At 37.1% G+C, this 18658-nt stretch overlaps 1 long non-coding RNA gene across 1 annotated transcript in view; it reads left to right on the forward strand.

Annotated features, from left to right (window-relative positions):
• Positions 1 to 18428, forward strand: part of LOC137851397 (uncharacterized) — a 114518-nt gene extending 96090 nt beyond the window's left edge. The window contains exons 3-4 of the long non-coding RNA XR_011093158.1: positions 2613 to 2696; positions 18333 to 18428. This is a non-coding gene — a long non-coding RNA (uncharacterized lncRNA). The remainder of the gene's footprint in view (positions 1 to 2612; positions 2697 to 18332) is intronic.
• Positions 18429 to 18658: the final 230 nt, after the last annotated feature.

The raw sequence follows: 18658 nt of genomic DNA on the forward strand, positions 1-18658 counted from the left end.
CATAAAGGGAACCGTGTACATTTTACTTTAAATTTCTGTATATCATACAGAAAATTAGACCAATTCCATGTGAGAAAGTAACAAAATGGTGGGATAAAGCCACAGCTCAGTCACATCATTACTTGGACTGAGGTTTCAGACAGGCAGTAAAAAGTGCCTAATTTATAATAACAGAAAAGCAAGGTATTATTCTGCTGAAATATCCTTTGCTCAGGATAAATGCCCAAATGACAAAAAGGACGATGAAATCCTATTAAAATATGAATGTCCTACTGGCTTCTGTGTGACTTCTGTAAGCTGCATGCAATGATCCCTACAGAGATCATTTCAGTAGGTACATACAACTCCATGTTTTATTCACTACTCATTTTCCAATAGTAACATCACAGAGATCTCATACTAACTTCTAAAATGATTTAATATCATAAGACAGGATTTCCCTGCCAGAACTTGAGCATGTGCAGTTAAGACATCAATGTGTGGTGTCTACAGTCTCCCATTATAGTTCATGGAGAAAAATAACCATTTCTGGCAAATCATTTCATCTTGAGATAAGCATATTTTTCTTCATTATTTAAGCTTCTTACAGCCATTATTCCTTCAATAGAGAAATATAGAAGTGTGTGTTCATCTGTAGGGCACAGAGGTACTGGAGGCAATTTTAACAAAGGCATTTAAACAAATGCTCCTAATTACCAAGTTCAGGAGAAATTAGGTAGGTAGAGAGATTATGTTTGCCTAAGGTTAAGCTGTGAATTTAAATCTTCTTGTAGATCTGTCTTTGGCCTGTGGTCATACACACAATTTTTGGCAGAGCAGGGAAGTGACATGAATTTTTCAGGTTTAGATTGGTACTAAAACTACTAGGTCATCCATCTTCTGTATTATCTCTCAGTTTGGTCTAGCTGGTATTTGTTCCTTAATGTTTATTTGGCTATTTCCTCTGTGTTGCTGGAGTCACTGCTTATGAGAGACTCTCTTATACATTATTCCTTAACAAAATCGTTCCTATTGCAAACAAATTTTTTGAAAAGTGGTATAGATATCCCCAAAGAGGTTTAGCACAGCCTCCTTCCAGCAGGCTGACAGGTTTTCCTTTGTTTCCACGTTTTTTCTTCCCTGGCACTGTAAACCTCCTTGTTAAATTCAGGTACTCTTGAAGCATCAGTACTCATCAACATGATGGGATGTCAGCACCCTGGCTGAAAACCCTGAGAGGAGGCATTCAACTATATACTATATACTATATTCTATATTCAACGATATATAAGTGGGACAAACTCAGAAAGTTTCAGACAGACAGAAAGAAAGACAGACAGATGAGCTTGTACAGTTTTAAAAGACATCTCATTGGCCAATAAAGGGGCTGTTCTCAAAACTCACACTCATATCATTATCAGCCCATTACCCATTTGGAGGAAAGAAAAGTGAATTTGGGACTAACACACATTGTAACCTTCAGCTCTCGCCTTGTTCCAGGACTGATATAAATTGTTCATCAGATATGAGATAGTTCTCTTTAGAAGCTGCATAGCTGCAATAGTGCGATGAACAAACATATCCGTCTTCTGACTGGAGCTTGTTAGTTCCAAAATGTGGTGTGATGCTAGCACATAATGTGCAGCACATGAAATGGCTGGCTTTTGTCTCACTGTCTTAGAACACGGGCAAAATTTCCTGTGTTTGCCCACACCCACCAGTAAACACATGTCCTTGCGGTCACGTTTTTGCACCAGTCCGACAGGCTGGTGTCCTGCAGAATGGCAAGGTGAGGGTTCAGGTACAGCACACGTGTTGCACTTCCCAAAAACTGAGGGGAGAAAGGATTCAGCCATGCTTCTTGCTGCTCACACTGGGATTTATGAAGCCAGTAGCCCAAGAAAAAGACAAAGAACAACAATGTGTACAGATACTTCAGGCATATCTACACAGATGAGAAACCTTTGAACATTTTGAAGCTTAAACAGTTATTTAGATCCACAGTGTTGGCTATTTTGTGATACTAGACCCAATTCCAGACATTCAGAGAAAGACGCTAGTTTTTTGTTGTTGTTTTTCCTAAAAGGATTATCTATTTCATCACAGAATATGCCTAACAGCTGATTACCCTCTAAAAGCTGGTGGAAGCTTTTCCTGTTCTGCAAGGATATTTGCAGAATTGAAATTAGTTCTAATGACTTTATAAAAGCACAGAATGTTTTATAATTAACTGTTAATAGGTGGATATATGATTTGAAATTTTTTAATACTTTAATTAAACTACTTAAAAATTTACATTGTTCTAATCAAGAGTTAACAAAAGAACACAATGTCTATTTTTATAATTATTTTTTAAAAACTTTTAATGAATGTAAATAGGCTTCTGGATGAAACCTTTGTATTCATTAGTAAGTGTAAAAGATAAAAACTTGAATGTCTTATTCCTTAGCAAGTGATAATGGTTTTCTCAGCAGATGTTTACAATAGATGGAAAAGTTCCTATTTTAAAACAAGTTTTACAAAATCTGCTACTAGGAGTTAATCCCTCAGATTTCTATCTCCTTTAACTTGCTGCTTGTATGTTAAAGATGAAAGGATGAAACACTGATATTTATTTTCCTTCTTTCTTACAGCTCACTGCTTTTTCATTCACATTTCATCTGTCCATTGGGGAAGAAGCAGTGGTGCCACATGGAACTAGACAACTGAAAAAATAGGTAACCCTTCAACAAATGTTCATAGCCCAAAGCATGTGAGGGATAAGTAAGTTTAGAAGTATCATCCAATTTTATTTTTTTTTGTGAATTGTGTGTCTACTAATGTAAGGCAAGTAGTCTCAGTGGGGTGCGGGGGGGGGGGAGGGAAGGGAAATGGGAAATTTCAGTCCTTCACAGTTGTCATGGTCTTGAGAAGTAGTAGGCAGGAGTACCTTTGGGACTGCTTCCCAACTTTGTGAGGTAAGACACACCCTTACCTACTCCCACCCCCAAAAAAGAAAAAAGCTCCCAGTTCCTCAGAACCTACTGTGTCTAAAAAGACAACAATATCAAGGTTACCAAAATCTCTCTGTATTTTCCCCTCCAAAATGGCTTGGACATTATATTGCTGTGGGGTATGACTTGGGGCAAAACCTGAGATAGCACTTTAAGCATCCATTAGCTCCGAGAGTCTCCAGAAGCTGAGTGCCTAAACTTATTTGCCCTAAACCATAAACTATTTTAAAAAAATATTAAAAAAAAAAAAATCCTTTTAAAGCATCAACTACTAGGTAGCTATCGAAAGTAGGAGGCAGTCAAACATGGACTCTAGATTCAAGTACAACAGCTCTTGCTTTATATTTTTATGGAATTTCTTCTGGAAGTTTCCTCAGTTTTATATAGATATTCAGTGTTTAAAATAGGAAATGAATCACCAGAATCTCTGCAGTACATTGGAAGAGGCACAGTTTGGGGAGAGGGTTAATGTTTTAATTTTATATCACATGGTGAAGTATTCCACATTTTTAAATCATAAAAATGATTACAAGGTTAACACTGACATTTAGACTTTCTTTTATGGGAGAAAAGTCATACAGATTAACCACAGTTTGGAGCTAAGATCAATTTTGGCTTATTGAACAACAAATAAGGTGATGTGGGTCTTTGTTTCTGCTTCTTAGTTTTCATTTAGTTAAATTCCTTTGAAATGCAGCAAATATCAAAAAGAACTATGAATTACACACCCACAAAACTCCTCCCTATTTTTAACACTGCATTGAGGAAAGTAAACTGCACAATAAAAGTTTAAAAGTATTTTTAAGTTTTAAATGTAGTGAATTGCTGTTACGTATTTCACTTGTCAATTTTTTATATTATCTATTGCAACAAGAGGGTCAAATTATGCTAGATACTGTCATACAAATGCACAGTAAAACAAGAGTCTTTGTACCTAAAGCTGAGGAGTTGATGCTTAGATATACACCACATACACCACATCTTCAGTGACCAGCTGAAGAGTAATTAGTATCCAAAACTGAGCTTTGACAGAGCAGTGTTTGAGAAGAATTAAGTGAAAAAATGAGGTAAATGCAAGGCTAAAAATTGACTGAACATTCAGAATCCATGATTTACTGCATTCATTTTTAGGAAGAAATATACAGTGCATGTGGTCCTAGCAATCTTTGGAGGGTTTACTAGAGGGTTACTCTAAGATGAAGCATATGATAGAGCAATAGAGAGAATCTAAAAAATACTGTATGGTGTATGTCAAGTGAATTAAAAAATAATGAAAATTATATAATATTGTAAAATATTCTATATGGATGAACTGAGATATATCTGTCAACTGCTATGGAACTATACACTTTTATATTAATAATATATTTTGCACTGTAGTGTTAAATATAAACCAGGCACCATGCAAGCTGTTTTGCCACCCATTCAGCTTTGCCAACAAGTGTCAGCAGTGACCCCCACAACACCCAGTGCCTAGGGCCTCTCTTACACAGAGAAAGCCAATTATACTGAACTGTGGGAGCACTTATACTGTGGAGAACGAAGGCTAAAACAAGACCCACCGAGCTTATTTTCACTTGAGATCAAAGACAGAATGTGAGTTCAACTCTCCAGACATCAAAGACCAGCACACAAGCCCACTGTGCCACCTCGACCTGAAATTATGTCCTTATTATGTACAGTGGGAAGTGTACAGCTTTTATCTCTTGGTGTAAAAAATTCCATTAGCTAAAAGTATCAAATCAATGTAAATAACAATAATGAGAATAATAGTAATCATCATCTGGACTTGATCAGTAAGAATGCTAATTAGAAAGTATTGTTTCCACTCTGCCAAGATTTCATGTTAAGTAGACTATGAAAATGATTGAGTCAAAAAACCTTACTGGCAGACAATGAAGTCAGTATAATTTTCTTTTTAATAGAATTCGATGACACTAACTGACTTAAACTTCCCATGGCCTTACTGTTTTATATACAGAGACCTCAGAGCTGGCTTCCAGTTAAACCTACCTCACTAAACCTACGATTATGAACAATTGTAGAGTTATTTCAATGCCCACTGAAACCATCAGAAAGGCCACCCACTGCTCCAAACAATGGTGGAAGCACAAGATGGTTTCACAGATGTGGCTGGTATATGCTTCTGTTCATCATTCAACTTGAAAACAAGTACACTGAAACAAAACAGAGTGAAGACCTCTCTAGTGCCACTAGAGCAGTGCTAGATACACAATGTTTGGATTTCCAGAAATGAAAAGGCAGCTGTTTTTTTTTAAGCTGAGGGAATGGCTAAACCATACATGGAAGCAGAAAATGTGCAAACATAAATCATGAGTTAGCCCAACTTTGCGCATGAACTTGACAATAAACAGCAAATCGCTGATGCCACTTTGTCATGTGACAGTAAGAGGAACAAGTTCAGAGTATACACTTATAGCTAGTCTAATGGCATTTGAACTTTTTTATCATTATTTTATTTGGGACACCATATGAAAAATTTTCAGTAGGGGTATAGACAATTAACTAGAGAATCATCCTACTGGTGATAGAATAGTTCTTAGTTCTCCATAGCAGACTCCACAGAGGTAATGAAGCCTGTAAAAACACGAGGACTGGAAACTGAAAAATTAATCAATGCATTGATGTAATCAAGTTTTCAGTTCCCAAAATATACTATGAAAAATAACCAAATATAACCACTGGAGGGAACAGTGGATATCATAAATCATGCAGGCAGGATAGGTATGCCACACTAAAATATTTTCTGTTAACGTACCATGACTATGAGCTCTTGGTAAAGGACTGAAGAACTGCCTGAAACTTTGTGAATACCATAACCCATCTCAACCCATCTCCCGTAATTAGAAAAGGTAGGCTGTTATCTACTTGTGGACTAAGTTGAGTTATGAAAGTTATGTCTAGTCTAGGTGCCAGGGACACAGGTGCTGTGTACCCTTAAACAACCATACCAAGGACCAAATCAGAACAAACTGTACCTTCTTTCCAATGAAAAAACTGAGCTTCCCACTATGGAAGCAAAAGTATATGGGGAAGATAATATGTACAGTACAAACCAGGGTCTGACAACAGAGGGTTGTGTGAAAGTGCTCCAAGGCTCTGAGGCTTAGATCTAGTAACACAAGATTGTCTTTCCCACCTGCAAGGGATTTTCACTTGCAAACTGTAAAATGATTTTATTCTGAAACATCAGACAGAAGTAAACCTAGTCTACCCATAGAACTTCAGCAACCCATAGTCCAGATCCCACATGCAAACTCACTTTTTTTTTAATTCTGGAAAAGCTATACAAGAGGAAGCATAGTGAGCACCAACGAATATGTTTATAATCTTCCTTTCAATCACCATGAATCTCTGTGCTGCAACATGACAACATCTTTTCTGACATGGTAGGCTGATTACAAGGGGTTACTTTCACTCTTTCTGACTTGTGTTCAACTGGATGCTTGGTATTTGCCAAACACTGAGCATTTCGTACCTCTCTCTGCAGCTGGAATTGAACAAGGATCATAAATTCAATGCTGTTTGCTCATCTTCTGTTGAACAAGTGTATGCATGATACACTGTGATAAACAGTTGTAGCTAATAAAAGCTGGAGGACTAAATAAACATAAAAACTGAATTGCCCTTTGAGCCATAGAAGGCTTGCCTCCCAGGCTGTAGGACCCATTTACAAGTAGAAAGCAGTCAGTCATCACATTATGCCCACACACATTGTATGTGAGCCCTGACCATATTTAGATATTAAGAAAATATATATGTATTTGAACAATTCACTGTATGTATTTATAAGTACAGAAGGAAACAGTATCTTTGAATATATATATGAAGTACTAGAATTTCAAAAAGAAATTATTCAACTCCATTTTTGGCATTAGTCTGTTTCTATTACTGTATTTTATTAAATTTTTATATTATAATATTCCTATAAAACTTAATATTTATAAGAAGGTGCCAGTGAATTAAGACTCCACACAGAATTTCATTAAAAATCTTTGTTTTTTTTCCTGTCCTATGAAAATAAATAACCATTTCTTCAAGTGGCCCAAACATTGCTATTTAACAATACCCTTTGCCTCTCTGGAATAAAGCTACCTTCATTGTGTTTTGAAAATTTCCACTCTCCAATGCCTGTAAACCTAAAAGCATGTACTGAAAACACTTCATTTTTTTCTTCCAGATAAGATCTTAAAGAATAATGAAACATAACTTAAAAAATAGCTGTTTAATAACCACCAGATTACAAAATATCAAGAAAGAGAGAGGAGAGGAGAGGAGAGGAGAGGAGAGGAGAGGAGAGGAGAGGAGAGGAGAGGAGAGGAGAGGAGAGGAGAGGAGAGGAGAGGAGAGGAGAGGAGAGGAGAGGAGAGGAGAGGAGAGGAGAGGAGAGGAGAGGAGAGGAGAGGAGAGGAGAGGAGAGGAGAGGAGAGGAGAGGAGAGGAGAGGAGAGGAGAGGAGAGGAGAGGAGAGGAGAGGAGAGGAGAGGAGAGGAGAGGAGAGGAGAGGAGAGGAGAGGAGAGGAGAGGAGAGGAGAGGAGAGGAGAGGAGAGGAGAGGAGAGGAGAGGAGAGGAGAGGAGAGGAGAGGAGAGGAGAGGAGAGGAGAGGAGAGGAGAGGAGAGGAGAGGAGAGGAGAGGAGAGGTATCATGCAGTTTGAGCTACGTACCCCTAGGCTACAGAGTGGGTCATGTACTAGCAGCCATGGTTCCCAGGACTACAGCTAGCATAGCCCATCCTAGGTAATCATGGCAAGAAAGAGTGACTGTGCTTCCTAGGGGAAGGGACAGCTGTCAGATCCCTGTTGACACTGATAGCATTAAGGCATAGAAGTTGACCCTGCAAGTAGTCATTGAATAGGGCAATGCTTCCCATTACAGTGGAAAGCAGTTCAAATAAGTCACAACTAAGCCATTTGGCTCAGAAACAGAACACAAAGAGGTTTACATGTGTAAAACTAAGTCTTCTACCTGCAGCTGATGGCAGGTAAGGCAGATTGAAGTTAGGCAAATCAGCTGAACATAGCAGCTTCTATTTTCCCATCAGAAAAATTTTTGGTTCCAGTAATACACAATATAGGCAGGAGTGCCAGGACCTCAGCCAGAGCGAACACACTGGCACAGCAACGGATTAGCTGTAGTCAGACTAGCTTTGCAGGTTTATAGCAACTGAAAGTCCATGTTGGTTCATAGCTTTATGCCCAAAAGCCCTGAAATAGCTCATTCTTACAACAATTATAAGGTGGATGGAAAAATTCTTGGTGGTCATAATTACTACACCTTCAACAAATGAAAACCAAAAGTTATTTTAATCTCTTATGTTAATCCTTCACTCAGTTTTGCTTTCTGTCTAAGTAATATTGTTTTAATACTTGTGCCAATGGTTGCCTAGCCAATATTTAAAAAAATAAATAAATAAATAAAAAATCATAGTCTTTGCCAATATTATATTAAGAAGGACATCTAAGAAATGCAAACACTTAGTAGACTTTTATGAAAAGTGATGTCTGTCCAGTATCTCATACCACTGGATAAAAAAAGAAAACAAACTAAGAACTAGACCTCTGGGGTACACTCATATTTCATTTGACAAAGATACTCACTCTTTTTCCTGAGAAATAATGTATATGTATTATCGTTATTTGTTTGCAGTCACCCAAAAATAGTCACATTATCTTCCACTGACCTTATAACAAAGGGCTAACAGTCTAGATCCTACAAGACAAGGACAAAGATACATGAACATACAGAAAATTAGTAAAGGAGGAAAACGATGGGTGATGATACTGTGGTCATGAGTCTAGCCAGGTCAGTAAACATATCCAGCTACTTCATTGCTTTTTTTCCTTCCCTTTCATGTCTTGTAGGCTACATAACTGTGTATTGATTTGGAATTTGTTGAAAGTTAAAACTCTTAACTGATTTTCCAGAAACAAGGAGTTGCATTTAAACTATTTTAATGTTCTCAGAAATAAATAGCAAGAGACAATACAAATCAGCAAAGAAACAAAATGTGGCTTAACTGATAAAGAGTAAATCCCATGAAAAAAAAATGGTGCTTTGATTGGAAAGCAGTCTGGATGGAGATGCCTGGAAGATACAGATCTATTGAAAGCCTAAAGGCTCAGCCTCTGCAGCCTTCTATAATGCAAGGCAGGGGACTTAAATATGAGAGGGCATTTCTTTACTGTGAGGGTCACAGAGCACTGGCACAGGTTGCCCAGAGAAGTTGTGGAGTCTTCTTTTCTGGAGATATTCTAAACCCCCCTGGATGCCATCCTGCACAATGAGCTCTAGGTGATTCTGCTCAGCATGGGGGGTGGACTAGATCTTCAGAGGTCCCTTCCAACCTTGGCCATTCTGTGATTCTGGAGGGGCTTCATCTGATGTTTGCCTATATTTTACCAACACCTCACTCAGAACATACTGCCTAGGTTTAATGCCTTGATTTAATAATAATAATACTCTGATCAGAGCTGTTTTTATCATATTTTCATTCTTTCAAAATAGTGGGACAAGATTAAAATGTGAAGTTTAAGGTTTAATACTTCCTCACGAATTTCCATTCATGTTAACCTCAACAAAAGATTCTAAATTGGTAGTTTTCTTCTGAGATTCATAGCAAATGGCACAGAAATACTTGACTGAACAAGTAGAAGAGTGAAGACAGTGCTAGAGAAGACATGTTTAACAGCTCAGAATCATGGAAGAGACAGTAAGGGCTGCAAGAAAGAACCTTTCAATAGAAGACAGACAACCTGTGTTTTGTTACAAGGGGAAGGTAATAAATCTGCAGTAACCCTCTGCAATATGAGGGTGTAAAATATGTTAGGGAACAAGGTCTGCATACCAGCACCAAATTAAATTTATTTATTTATTTATTGTAAGTTGAATGTTTAAAAGCTGTGAGAGCTAAAACTTAAGATTTTGTTTCCATATGGATGAAAATGAAATGTTCTTCCCAGAGATGGATGGTTAAAGCTACAGCTTTGTACCTGCAGCTCTGGAGAGGAAGTTGAGTTTAGCACAAACCCCAGTTTACAGGCATAAGGGCCAGGAAGGACAGAGGTGATATTATACAAAGATAGCAAAGCAAAGAGAAAATGAATTATTAAGAATTGTGTTTCAGACATTCTGAGTTTACACTGATATTGAAGAGCTCTGAGAAAACTGGCCAAGAATTTAAATTGGAGTGGAGGACTGAACACAGTTGAGTCATTGTAATAAAGATGATAGCTGGAGTGTTGTTTGCAAAGAAGATCCACAGGAGGGAAAAAGAGAAGTAGGATTAAGGGATAAGTCTGGTGAAACCTCAGAAAAATTTGTAAGGAAGGCATGCAGGCTCCCTAGAGAAACAGTAGCAGCAAATGTTCTTTGAACATACCGTTGTAACCTTTGTTTGAAAATTCAAACTTTTGTTTAAAGAAAGACAATGAAACACAGCTGAATATAAATAAGGTCTATTATGTAGTAGCTGAAGATAATTTCTGAGATCTAAAGGATGGCTCTTAACAAATAAGTTCGTAGCAGTATTTGCGTCAAGCTATGAGCAACAAGGCAATTGCTGCGTCCAGGCACTCATGAAATTTAATGTTATAAAAGATTGTTTCTCTTGGGCTCTTGTTTCACGTCTTTTGGTGTCTTGCAGCTCTCTTAAGCAAGTTCTTAATTCTTCCACTAAATCTAATATAGCATAATAGCACTTAAAGCTAACTTTAGACAAAGACTATAGAATGCTCTTAAATTCTTTATGTTGATTTGAGAACTGAGGGGGGGGAGAGAAGTGATATAGAATTTGTACTTAAGCCTGTAGAATTAATCATAGAATTATATGCCAAGATCAAGAAGTGTCTATAGAAAACTATGTGTTCTATAAATTATATCAGTATTATCCATGTATTTTTCCAGGATAGTTCCATTAAAAGCTTATTTTTTTCCACAGTGTCATTTCCCCATCCACATTTACACACTAATTCCACCTGTTTGCAAAATGTATTTCGTGAATGACAGAGTATGCTGAATATGAGAATGCAATGCAATATAGTGTGACCCTTTCATTGAGGTCAGATAGTCAACTGACATAGAATGAAAAGTTCAGATTGTACTGAGAAATATCACATCTACAGTCAATATTGAATAGTGAAATTATTTAACGTGTATTTAATATACCAATAACTCGTAATAACTTTTAAAGCACAAAATTTACAATATCTCAAGAACTGTTGGAAGGAACTATTAGGATCCCCTTATTCATTCTTAGGTTGCCCTCTACTGTTTAAGGTAAGAAATACAAGGCATGCTTTACAGGGCTGTAAAAAGTAGGGTTTGGGGAAGCTTCCGAGACTAGCTAGAACAGGAAAATAAATGCTCACACAGAGAATTCATATCTTCATAAAAATTCATTAATTTTAAAAGGTGACATCAGAGAAAAAAAAAAAAAAAACTCTCTAAAGAGAAGTTCATGATGTAGAAAATGTACTAAGTTCTGAAAAATGACCAGATTTCTAATAGATTACAAACCTCTTATTTGTCCTGTGAGTAATCAGCTACAGCAACAAATCCTGCAGCTGTAACACAATTTTCCATTCAAGTCAATGGTACAAATCTAATTCTTAGAAGCCTGACCATTCAGCTTAAAGTCTTGGCTTGGAGAATTTAGCCTAGGAATGTGGCAAGAAACAGTGTCTTCTCTTATTTTACTTGTACTTTATGCAGGTATTATTTTTTGGTATTGTATATATAAATCTAGAAGATCTAGGGGTTGTGCTACCCAAATAATTAAACTAAACTGAATCCAGGTGCCTTTTGATCCTCAACAAAGTGCAAAATACTAAAGTTCTCGAAGAGTGCCCCTGGAAAGCCAAGCATTTCCAGAAGTCAAGGGAAAGATTTGTGGGTCTGGAAAGAGAGACTCCATCCTCAACAAATAAAATCACTTTCTTATGAGAATGATAATATTTATCCCTTACATAGGGTTTTATTCAACAGTCTATCTCAAAAAAGTACAAAAGCTAGCTGCAGCATTACATTAAATAAATATCCAGACCCCAGTATGGCTTTGAGAAAGCAGGTGGGTAATAACAGCTCAAAATAGTTTCACAGTGATTTTCTGCCTGTCCTTCCAATCAGCTGATTCTTAACTTTGCAAACAAGGAGAATCAAATTTATTTGGACCAGAATCAAGGAGAGAGACTGGATGTGCTTGATTTAACTGGAGCAGACAGATATGTAGGTTCATTGGTTGGCAGCAACTGTCAGACATGGGGGAGGCCCAACTTTTGGCCCAGAATAATGACCATGGACTTTCAGAGTGTTCTACAGTGTCTTTCTTCCGGGCAGGTGAAGCAGATCCCAGATAATGGGGTTTATCATTCAGCTGAGCTCATGGAAAAATGCAGCACTATTTGCTTAGAGTACTTTACGTGAGCATACTGGTCTGCTAGCTATATTGTTTGCCTCATTAAAGACAACATAAAACTGTCAAATATTATATTTATTTATTTACCTATTTATTTATTTATTTTTGAGAAGGTAGCAAGAAAAGATCTAATGATCATTGTCAATGAAGGACTAATAGATAAAAGTTTGACTTTGGAGTGATTTTAGGAGCACAGACCTGCTGGCTGAAGCCACTAAGAGACAGGTTTCTTTAAAAGACTTTAATCATATTTGGGCTGCTATGAAAAAAATAAAATTATTGCCAAATGACTTTACTATGCAGTATGGGGGGGGGGGGGGGGGGCGGAATCTTGAATGTTTCTTGTGCATTTTCATCAGACTCATTTAGGTTTCTTATATTTCTTTATGTTTCTTGTATTTCTTCCACATTCCTTTTGGATATTTTTATTGCTCCAAATTATAGCTACATCTTGTGACCTTAACTTGAGCTTAACATAGTTTTTTTTAGGATTGTGTATATTTAGGGTCACTACCTATAAACTTAATTTAAAAATTGAATTCACATAATAAATTCTAAAGAATGTAGCGTGTAGTGATCTCTCATTGCCTTAAGGGAGAAGATTTTCTGCCTCTAAAAACACACACTGAACTGACACAGATGTGCAAGAACAATACCCACTGACTACACAGAACAGGTTCTGGAGTCCTTTGATCCTAGCCTCCCCTTTCTTTTCTAAACATCTTCAAAGGGTTGCCTCCATGAAAAAAGAAGGTCTCCCATCTTTATTTGCTGACAGACTGAACAGGAAGGGCATGTGGAAGCTTTTTAGTTTGATTTATTTAAAAGGCAAACGTAAAAGGTCTGACATGTGACATTGGGATCGAGGACTCCTCACCACATAGCTCAGTTATGTATCATGGCTAACTCAGAAGAGTAAATAGCTCACATATACAATAATTGCTTTAGTGACTCACAATTCTAAGTGACTCTTTTTTTTTTTTCCATTTACACACTAGTCTAAGAGAATTCCAACATGGTTAAGCACTGTTTTAATTGTCCCTTTCAGTTAGAAGAAGATGAAATACAGAATGATCTTGCAGAAATATAAAAAAAGTATTATAGACTGAGACTATAGAACTCCATTCAGAGTTCTCAAACCACACTGTAAATATAATTTCCCCAAAACCAACAGAGAAGAAATTGGTAAAAAGAATAAAGTATAATGGAGAGCCTGGTCCTTCTTAATCACTCTATGTACTTCTTTACAAGAGTTCAAAGTGGATGTGGATTTTATTTTAACTTTTTTTTTTTTTTTAATAGTGCAGAACTGTTCAGTAAAGATTTCAGGACCACTTAAAAGTGCTTCTATTTTTGCCACACTAGAATTCTTCAAAATGTTAGATTCATTATAACTGATAATCTGTATTTTCACTCATTTTACAAATGGGAAACCTGGCACTTCTCTATCTTCCAAGAGCACATGGGAAACCAGCTGGTAAATGTTCCTCAAAGTGGCAGCATTTCTGAAGATAGTTTTAGAAAAACCACCAGCAACTTCACATTTCTTGAAAAACCTGGAAACAGAGGCTGCCAAAGAGTATTTGCTTGTTAGAGCCCTACATTTCGGTTCTAATCTTGGTCTTCTGGTTTTACCTCCAATATAGTCAGAAGACCTTTCAATTTAGGACATGCATTTCTAGTTTGTGATTCCTTAACCACCTTTAAACCAGGTCAGTCTTGTTACTTGGTGTCATGGCAACACAGATAGGTTTATTTCAAGCAAGGTGACATTCATTGTTATTATTATTCCTGGAAAAAAAAAAAAAAAAAGTGTATTCTGCTTTTATTTTCCTGCTGTTTATTTATTTATTTGTTTGTTTTATTATTCCCCACTTCAATGTTGCCACCATGCTTTCATGACAAAAACTGTTATTACAGGAATATATACCTTTGGCTTAGACCAGTCCCAGAGATTAATTCCAAAAATGTTTCAGAGAAACAGTAAGATTGCCTTTTATGGTATTTAGTGACTATCTGTTGCTAAACCATGTGGCACAGTTTGCTTTCTCATCCATCGCCATTCAGTCTAAGTAGCAGAAAATGTTATTAAACAGCTTATAGCCATCTAACTGCATCATGTTTCTGATTGTCAGTAAATAAAACAAACACCATGGCAATGCCAATTCTCAGAGATAGATCTGGGGAAGTTCAAGCTTCACGGGAGAGAAATCCCACTGATCTGTGAAGTTTCCAAATATTGGAACTTCTGAAATGAGACATTTGCCTAAATAAGGACTGCAGTACTGTCCTTCCCCTCTGTCCAAGTGTTATGAGACCGCATCTGGAGTATTTTGCCCTTTTATGTGGCTTGTCAGTAGAAGGAGGATATTGACATACTGGAGCAGGTCCAGGAAGAGCCACTAAGATAGCCAAAAGGATGAAGAACATGATGTACAAGGAGAGGATGAGACATCTGGGCCTATTTGGCCTTAAGAGGAAGAGGTTAAGGGGAGACACAGCTGCTGTGTACAGCTACCTGATCAGAAGATACAGTGAAGACGGATCCAGATTCTTCTTGTGAGTGATAGAAGAGAGGCAACAGACATGTTAGGAACATAGTATATAGTATATCCTAATTAAATATTAGAAAATTTGTTTTTCCATGAATACTGGAACAGGTCACCCATATTCCATGATGTGGAATCTACATCCTTGGAGATGTTCCAGACTTGATTAGACAGAGCCACAAGAAACCTGATCTAACTAGATCTGCTTTGAGCCAGTGGTCATGCTGGATAATTTTCGGAGGTCCCTTCCTACACAAATTGATGTGCAACTCCTATTCAGTGGGTGATGTTATTCACCCACCCAAGTTATCATTGTCTGAGACCCTGGGTATATTCCTGTGGATTTGAATCCTAACAGGCTAGAAAAGAACATTGATTGCAAGACTCATGGGAAAAAAAAAAAAAAAAAAAAAAAAAAAAGTTCTAAAGGATTTCTAACTACTGTATTATTACATAGAAGTCAGGAAATGCAATCTCTACAGTCTGTTCTATAATAAAATAAACTAAATAAATATATATATAATAAAGAATACTACCCTGGTCTATTAAAGAACAGATACATGTCCATATACTCAGAGAGAACTTCATATTCTGTCTCCTGAATAGACAAAGATGCCTGTCTTTAGTCCTTATAAAAGTGTATGCAAGTTCCATAAATCAATGGTTCCTCAAAACTCAAGATTTCTGGATCACAGTTCAGAAGTTCTAATCACTCCAGTGGCTTGCATTAGGAGTTTGGGCTCTAAACGGTTGGTCTGGATTTCATTTACCATTATTTACTAATTTTGCCTAAGAGTTGATATTATGGACAGAACACATGACTGTTCACATTTCTTTAATTACTAGCAAGTCTCATGGTGCATTTCTTTTTCATGAAAAAAAAAAAAAAAAATAGCACTCTCAGACATCTGAGAAAAGTTTGGGGGCAGCACAGGGTACAGGATAAAGAAAATTTAGCTATACAGACATAAGTTGCACCATTACACATCCCCTAATGGCTCATTTTAATTACACGCACAGATGCAAACTAGGATTCTAACCCTCAGGCTCTTAATCCTTTTCTTGGATAGAGCATGTAGTCATCCAAATCACTTATGAATGCAAAAATGAGTAAATCATGATTGAATAACTTTTGAATGCTACCTGTGGGATAATCTATCCATCTCTTAATTTTGGAAAGCTAGTTATACTCTGAGAATTCTATGCCAAAGCAAAAATGTTAACACAGATTAGCTAAACCATAAAAACAATAGAAAGATTCCTGTGCAGTGACCACTGCAAACAACCAAAAGACTCCTCCTGATATCGCCAGACATTGGATTAAGTAAAAGAAAAGTGAAAGGAGAAAAAATAAGTACATGTATGCACGGAAGTAAAGGAATACAATTTAGAGAAAAAAAAAAAAAAAGCAATGATGATACTAAAAGCATGCAACTGATGTGGAAGCTTGTCAAAGGCACAGGAGTAGAAATTCTTCAACAAAACTTCAGCCGAGAGCCAAAGAATGTGGATTTATTTCACCAATGATGACAAGTTCAAGGTATCTACACAAAAATAAGATGAGTTCTGAAAGATGAACTGACACAGGCTGTGCACTTCATCTGAGGAGTGCAGATCCTGTTTTTACGGGAGGATAGAATCATTCAGAATACAAAGTTATTACAGACAGAACAATGACTGCTGTAATGAAATGATGTGCAGCAGGTCAGAAGCATACAAAAGCTGTTTCTTTCAGGGAATACTTAAAGGCTTTTTTTCTGTTTCAGAGCTGATAATAAAATTGTCTATATAATGAAACAGCTGAGAACTCCCAAACACAGTATTACTGTGGAATTTATCAATTCCTTCACTGTGGAAGAAGTTCTCTTTTTTTTCAACGTGATTGATCACTCAGCAACATCTCCCTGGCTGTATATATATGGTGATCATCTTTCTGTATTTATAAATTGTCTTAGTTAAGTTCATTAGAGGACTCAGTGTTTCCAGTTGGAAGCATAGGAAATTCCACAAATTCAAGATAAAAGTAAACACTAGTATGCACTAAATGTCAATTTACAATCTGCTGGATGGCCTCTATGTTCTAGCTGGCCCTCCAAACCAGGGTGTGCTACAGGATTGTTGGACATAGAGATGTGAAAAATTAATATTATGAAGGAAGTAGGAAAGAGTTATACTTCTCAGAAAGAGATTTGGTTTTCATTTTGCAGATGAAAAAGTAACTATATCTGGATATGTTTTTAAGATTTAAATGTTCTAACGTAGCAATAAGGAATTATAATTTTTATGGAACTCTACAAACCAAACTTAGTAGGGAATAAACTGACTTAATGAAGACCTAGATCTTACAGACAAATTACACTGTATTAAAAAAATAAGGTCCTAAAAGGCAACTTGAGCACCATGCTTTCTGTTTTAAGAGTAGTTTCTTTCACTTCAGGTAACTCTTAACCCTAAATCAAATTGATTTCTTATGGAAACGGGTTACAAACTCCTAGGATATTTCCAAAATTACCAGGAGGGGAGGAAAAAAAAAAAAAAAAGAAGTATCTTCCAGATTGCTATAGCTTTGTTTTTATATAAAACTTCTGCAGAACATGACTTCTTTTGCCATTTCCACTCAACTCTGTCCCCCAGTGAAGTCCATTTATAGACATATCCTAAAGAGTTTGAAGTAAGAACTTGCACCACATGTTTGCAGACTTTTTTTTTTTTTTTTCTTCTAATGTGAAGAATCAGCATTAGAATGTTGAACAGGACTGGCCCTAGAATTGAGCCCTGGGGAACATTGCTAGTGACCAGCCTTCAGCCAGATGTAGCTCCATTCACCACAACACTTTGAGCTCTATCCTTGAGCCAGTTCATCACCCAGGATAGCATGAACTTCTTTATCTCCCAGTTGGACTGTTTGTCCAGAAGGATGCCATGAGGGACAGTATCAAAGACTTTACTAAAATACAGAAAGATTATATCCACTGCCTTCCCTTCATCCACCTAGTTGATAGCCTTATCCTAAAAGGAGATCAAATCACTAAAGCAGGACTTTCTCTTGACAAAACCATGTTAACTATGGCCAATAAGAGCTTTGCTCTTTAGTTGACTTTCAATAACCACCAGAATAATCTTCTCTGTCACTTTTCCAGGGACTGAGGTTATGTAGTTTCCTGGATCTTCTCTCATGACTTTCTTGAAGGCAAGTATAATGCCGGTTAGCTTCCAGTCAGCACGGACCTCTCCAGAATCCCAAGCCCTTTGGTAAATTATTGAGAGGGGTTTACCTATAACATCCGTTAACTCCCTCAGCACTCTGGGATGAATCTCATCAGGCTCCATGAACTTATGAACATTGAAATGACACAACTATTCCCTTACAATTTCAGTTACCACAGATGGAAAGTCACTGCTCCACCAGTCATGGTCGTTCAATGGTGAGGTCCAGGCGCACAACATCCTGAATATTGAGGCAGAAAGAAAGGTATTAAATGTCTCTGCATTTTACTCATCCTTACTTGTTAGGAGACCATCTGTTTCAAGTATCAGTTCAATGCTTTCCTTTGACCTCTTGCTGTTAACATACTTGAAAAAAAAGCTATTTCATTGCTTGACACCACACTGGCCAATGTCACCTGCAGTTGAGCTTTGGCTTTTCTTGTTTTCTCCCTATAATAGTGAACTGCAACTCTGTTCTCTCCCAGTGAAGCCTGAG

Source organism: Anas acuta, chromosome 2 (assembly GCF_963932015.1).
Source record: "Anas acuta chromosome 2, bAnaAcu1.1, whole genome shotgun sequence".
Lineage (NCBI taxonomy): Eukaryota > Metazoa > Chordata > Aves > Anseriformes > Anatidae > Anas > Anas acuta.